This window comes from Echinops telfairi, unplaced genomic scaffold (assembly GCF_000313985.2).
Source record: "Echinops telfairi isolate 266 unplaced genomic scaffold, ASM31398v2 ScPeMD7_655;HRSCAF=1070, whole genome shotgun sequence".
NCBI classification, from domain to species: domain Eukaryota; kingdom Metazoa; phylum Chordata; class Mammalia; order Afrosoricida; family Tenrecidae; genus Echinops; species Echinops telfairi.
Genome location: NW_022104553.1, coordinates 25,288,241 through 25,294,398, shown reverse-complemented (window position 1 = coordinate 25,294,398; position 6,158 = coordinate 25,288,241). Strand labels below are relative to the sequence as shown.

At 53.2% G+C, this 6,158-nt stretch overlaps 1 protein-coding gene across 1 annotated transcript in view; it reads right to left on the bottom strand.

Moving 5' to 3' along the window:
• PNMA8C (PNMA family member 8C) overlaps nucleotides 1–6,158 on the bottom strand; it is a 9,999-nt gene that overhangs the window by 2,663 nt on the left and 1,178 nt on the right. The window lies entirely within an intron of this gene.

The window sequence follows — 6,158 nt, the reverse complement described above, 5'->3', positions numbered from 1 at the left end:
CAGGGTATGTGATGAGGATATGTATATGGTGGTGGTGGTGGTGGTGGTGATGGGTGTTGAGGGCTTAATTCTGACTTTTAGTGACTCCTGTGATCTAGCTCAACTCCTCCTAACGTCAGGTGACCAGATTTTAACATTGGTAAAGCGGGACACCATTGATAAAACTCATATCCTGGCGAAATAGCTGCATGGCAGCCGAAAACCGTATACCCTAGCTTGTTGTGCATTGTTTCCAAAAATCGGGACTTTTTTAAAACGCCGCGGAACGCAGGACAAATTGTTAAAAATCGGGACTGTCCCACCAAAAGCAGGAGGTCTGGTCACCTGATCCTAACGGGTTTTCTTGACTGTAATCTTGATGCAAAAAGAGGATTGCCCCTTCTTTAACTCATGGAATCTCTCATGGGGCTGAACCGCCAACCTTTTGGTTGATAGCCACGTGCTTAACCACTGTGCCACCAGGGCTCCTTATCCTAGGGGCAGAAGGAGCTAATGCTGGGAAGAATTTTGCACGAGAGCCTGGAGCCGGCCACCGTTGTGTCTATACCAGGTAAATGATTTCCCTTAAGTCAGCCTCAGACGCTGGGAAGCCCACAGGATAGGAAAAAGCTCTGTGGGTTGTGGCTTCTTTGGCAACGGAGCACGGATTTAAAATAAAACAAGCCGGCTGACTCCAATTCCTGGGGACCCCAAAGGGGTTTGAGTCAAAACGCCCCAGAGGGCTTTTCAAAGAAAGGCATTCTGGTGGTGCTGGGGTTTAGCTGTTGTACTACTCACGGCAAGATTGGCGTTTTGATCCCACCAGCCACTCCCTGAGAGAAAGAAGAAACGGCGTGCTTGCTCCCAGGAAGAGTTGCAGTCTAGGAAACGCTACACAGGATCATTATCCGCTTGGTAGCCCTTCGGAAGCAGATCTCCAGGTCTCACTTCGGAGGCCCTTCTAGGTGGGTTTGAACTGCCAACCTTCTGTTGGGTCGGGCACGGGTGGGGGCTTTAGGAACAGGCTGACCTGCCCTTATCGGACCAACACAGCTAACGTCAAAAGGGTCCCCGGACAATGAGCCATCTCCTCCGTATAAGGCGGAATCGAACGATCAAGACACCATTCTACCTCGGGATTTCACGGATGGAGCCGGCTTAAGCCCCTTCAGCTGCAGCTCCTACCTCTCCTCCCCTTTACCTTCCTGACCAGCTTAAAAACTTGCTCTCCACCGCAGATGGACGCTGGGGGTCCTGAACCTTGTCCAGGAGCTCAGGGCGCTGTGTCTGTCTGTCCATGTCTCTCTTTCTCTACTCTCCCCTCCCTCCCAGGCAGCTGGAGCCCGTGAATCTCACACGGGGAGCACAGAATAAACTTCTCCTTCTCCCCCTCTCTGGCCTGGCCTCAGTTTACCTTTACGGCAAGCCTAATACCTTTCAGTTAGTAGTTGTCTGCTTAGCCATCTCCGCCACTCCGGGGGCACTCCTTTTAAAAACCATGCAGGATTAACAATCAAGAAAAAGAAAAGTAGTTTTCACCCTAAAGGATACGCCTTGGAAGACTATGAGGAGGTCAGGGGTCAGGCCAGGGCAAGGGAAGGGGAGGGACAGAAAATTGTGGAGGGAGGAAGTGGGGGAGGGGACCCAAACCCAAGCTATTCATGGGGGATTTAAAGGGCTTTAACTGTGACTGCTCTGATTTGATGACAAGGGCTGGGAGACTACACGGAATGTTTTTCTTTAAAAATCAAAGTCCATAAAGTTAATTAAAAGAGAAAGAGACCGTGTGTGGAAGGTCACAGCTTTCAAAGGCCCGTCGAATTCCTTAGCCCTCAGAGCTAACCAATGATCTGAGTGGCTATAAAACAGCGGTTCTCAACCTGTGGGTCGAGACCCCTTTGGGGGGTCGACCGACCCTTTGGCAGAGGTGGCCTGATTCACAACAGTAGCAAAAGGGCAGTGATGAAGTAGCCACAAAAATAATTTGATGGTTGGGGGTCCCCACCACATGAGGAGCTGTCTGAAAAGGTGGCATTAGGAAGGTTGAGAACCACTGCTATAAAAGGAGGAGCAGTAAAACAGAAGAGGACATGGATTCTTCCGTGACAACATCATCATCATCATCATCATCATCAATAAAAAGAACTCTGGAAAACTTCAGGTAGCCCATAAGGAAGTGGTCTCCCAAACTCGTCAGCCACCAGCTCTGTTCCCCACATGGGCGCCTGCGGGCTATCCAAGACCAGGCCTCTTGTCGTTGGCATACCTTTATTGGCTAAGTTCACGGCTGTACATCAGCAGCATCAGCCACAAAGAACACGGAAGGGTTTTTACATCGAACTCGCTTTTGAAACGGGGGGTTTACAAAGGCCAGTGACGCCCGCCATCAGCCGCCAACTACAGCCAGCTCCTTGGCCGAGCGCTGTGGGGGCTGGGCTGTGTTAGCGGGGTGTTGAGTCACACAGATAAGCAGCTTCCAGGGGGGACAGATCTCATCAACAGCTGGCACTGCCATCCCAGGAACCCCTTCGACTGGTCCGAGGAAACTTGCAGGAGAAGTGGTGGAGGGAGCGTGGTCTCCTGGGCGTCATGGAAGAACAGTGGGCTACTTTGCAAATCACAAACACGGGCATTGCACGGGGCACACCGGAGACCCACAGCGAGCACCACAGGACAGTCCTTGTGAGATGAGAGAGTATGCTCCCACCCATGGGCCTGAAGGGTGGGGGTGGGTGGGGTTCCTTCAAACTCACCTCGGGGGGTCGGAGGACGAATGCAGTCAAACAAAATGCACCCAGTCGATGTGGCCAGGTGGGAATTGACAAGAGACACCAAGATCATTGAAAGCTACAAACTTCTCCAGCGCACGCGTACTTCCGACAAGGGTGGACATGTCTGTGTGGTGATGGCAGAAGTGTGAGTCTGGCTGTGTGTGGGGAGGGGGTGGGGTGGGTGGGGGGCGCAGATGCCACAGAACCAATGTGGGGAACAGAGAGAAATCAGTCTACAAGGTTTTATAGGTCGGTGACAGGCAATTCATTTGTCAACGCAAGTGAGTTCTCAAAAGCTCCGCTCAGGGGTTTGTGACTTCCTGGGGACGGGTTCCATGTGCCTGTTTCTTGGATGTCAGAGGGGACAGGAAGCGAAAGAGACACTCCCTCCACATTCTGGTGCTAAAACACCACCACCAACAACCCAAACCTGCTGCCACAGCAACCCAACAGGCCAGACTAGAACTGGCCCATAGGATTTCCATGTGGTGGAGCAGTTACGCTATGGGGCTGTGACCCGAAAGGACAGCCCTTGGAAACGACGGGCTGCTCCTAGAGAGAAAAACAAGGTTTCCTACTAATGTAGAGTTACAGTCTCAGAAAGTCACAGGGGCAGTTCAACTCCACCCTCTGGGGTCGTTCCAGACTTCAAACAACAGACTAAGTCGCCGTCGTGGGAGCAGAGCCAGCCTCCTATTTCTGGGAGCAACGGGCTTGAACCACCGACCTTGCCGTTTAAAAGGCTCAACATTCTAACCCAGCGTGTCCTCAAGGCTCTAAGAGAGGTGCAAAACAGGGGTCAAGCAATCGCATGTATCTTACACCCTTGGGCAAGAAATTCAACTCAGACCCTGGCAGATCCCAGCATGAACGTAAACCGTTTTGAATTCACAAGTCAGATGGACACCCAGCTCTCTCCCCAGCCCCCCATGAGAGATCTGTCTACCCAATACCCAATACTGATTTCTTTTTCCCCACCACGACCCAAAGTATTCCGCTGATGGCGTTGGGAACTGGACGTTCGTGGATGTTGCTCATCAGTTACTCTGGGAGATGAATGCTTCATGATTTCCCTCTTTGGGGACCATTCCCTGGAAGTCTTGCCCTTGGCTCGTTAGGAAGTAGAGCCTTGTCTTCCCTTGCCCTGCCCAGAGCTTCTGGGTTTTCTCAGGGAGGGCGGCACTCACACCCTCCTCCTAGGGAAACCCACAGAAAAAGTCCCAGGGTAGAGTCCCAAGTCTGGCCATCCCTGGACGGGTCTGTAAGACGTCCTCCTAACTATTCCCTCTAACGTACCTTTTCTTAATATCCACCCAGAGGAACGGGAATCAACCAGATCGGTTCAGCTGGCTCTTCAAAAGCCTTGAAGGCATCCTCGCAGATACAACGTGAAGCCAGGCCACCACCTGTACCTGACAGGTACAGAGAACACCTGAATTGTGGAGACGGTGGTCAGTAGGGAGGATAAACACACCCAGACCTTCAAGCACATTGAAGGCAGTTCGGCCTCCTCCCTACACCTAAAAAAGATGGCGTCAGCCCCGCTGTGATTTTCACCCCCTTCTCTCCTCCGTAAGACCTGTCACCTTGAGGTGACCTGCTAAGGTCATTTCTTAGGGTCTTTACCCACCACCTTCTCAGAGTGCTGGCATCTGAGACGGGTCCATCCTGGCCCTCTGTTCTTTGGCTCAGCGGGGACAGGAAGCAGGAACCAGCTGGTTCCAGTTTCAATCCCAGGTGGAGAACAACCGCTTTGGAACGTCACACCCAGAGTAGTGTGCCCCCGGACATGCCAGCAGGCAGCTCCCGAGTCGGCCATGTGTGTTGCTTGGCACTGCCGCCTGGGGTGGCCCCCTCCAGCCAAGTGTGCCACAGGGGTGGATTCAAAGTCCATCGCTCCCACAGGCGGAACACAGCTCTAGGCTTTGCAACGACCCGGCTTCACCTGTCTCCCAAATCAGGTGATGGCCATGGGTGGGAGTGGGGTGGGGTGTCAGGGCTCTTCTCCCAAGCAGGCCTCGGTCCACCTGATCGCGTTCTTTCTTCGGAGCTACTGGCTTTTCTTCAGTTCTGGTTCCGGAGGTCTTCCGCACAACCCGGGAATTCCAGACCCTGCCCCTTCTCCTCCATTCCTGCCCACACCTGTTCCTCTGGCTGCTAGGCCTGTCGGCCGGTGCCTCCACCCTGGCGTGAACAGTGGGTTGTTGTTTTTTTTGCAGACCCTCTTTGCTCAAGGCAACTGGACGGCGAATAAGGAGGATGGACGGATGGACGGATGGACCTTCGAGCTGGTGCTGGTGAAGCACACTGAGTCTTCACGCATACTGAGTCCCCGGGCACTGCCTGGAGAGAGAATCCACCTGTCTTGGAGAAAGCACAGCGGGCATGCTCCTTAGAAGGAAGGATGACGAGACTTTGTCTCATGGACCTCGGACATGTTACCAGGAGGGTCCCGTCCCCGAGGGAGGACATCAGGTTTGGTAAACGTTTGATAAAAGCCCCCACCCCATAAAAAATAATAAGAAGAAGATGATGACGACCCCCAAGAAGGAGGCTTGACACGGTGGCCGCCACAATGGGTTCAAACACTGTGACAAGGGTTCAGGACCAGGCAGTGATTTGTTTTGATCGGCTGTACAGTCGCGATGAATCGGCACCTAACAACGACAAAAACAACACAATCACTCACTCAGAGGTTTTCCTCCAGTCGAAGCCACACACCTACTCAGGGGTCCCCGCCTACAAGCTCCTCACAGCCACCCATGTATGAGCAGCCCGAGCCAACACATTCTTCTCACTAGGACTCACGTGACTTATCATGGAGGCCCCTTATAATTTATTCAAGTAGCTCCAATACTGGCCACACCTACTAAAATCCTTAGTATCTGTACACGAAGGCCAGGATGGGCTCAGTTTCATGGCCTCTATAGCCCCAGAGCCTACCACAGGGGCCAAGCACCGTTTGCTTAGTGCATCCACGAATTACTCACATCTACTGAGATGGGAGGGCCTGGTGGCACCGTTGAGTTACGCACCCGGCTCCTCACTGCAAGGACAGCGGTTTGAAACCACCAGCCACTCCACCGGGGAAAGAGGAGGCTTGCTTACTCCCGTCTGGAGTTCCGGTCTTGGAAACCTACCAGGGCCATTCTACCCAGTCCCATAGGGGGGCTATGAATCGGAATCGACTGGATGCCGGTTGAGTTGGGGGAGATGGAGAGGGTGCCCAAGCACTCTCAGGTGTATGTAAGTCCTTCAAATGCATGTGAATGCCAGAAGGCAGGGGCTTTGCTCCCAGCCCCTGAGACAGACACGTTGCCAAAGCAAGCAACCGTTTGGGATGGATGATGGACAGGCTCACAGGGACTAGCCACGCCCACTCACAAGTTGGCCGAGCCCGGAGTAGTC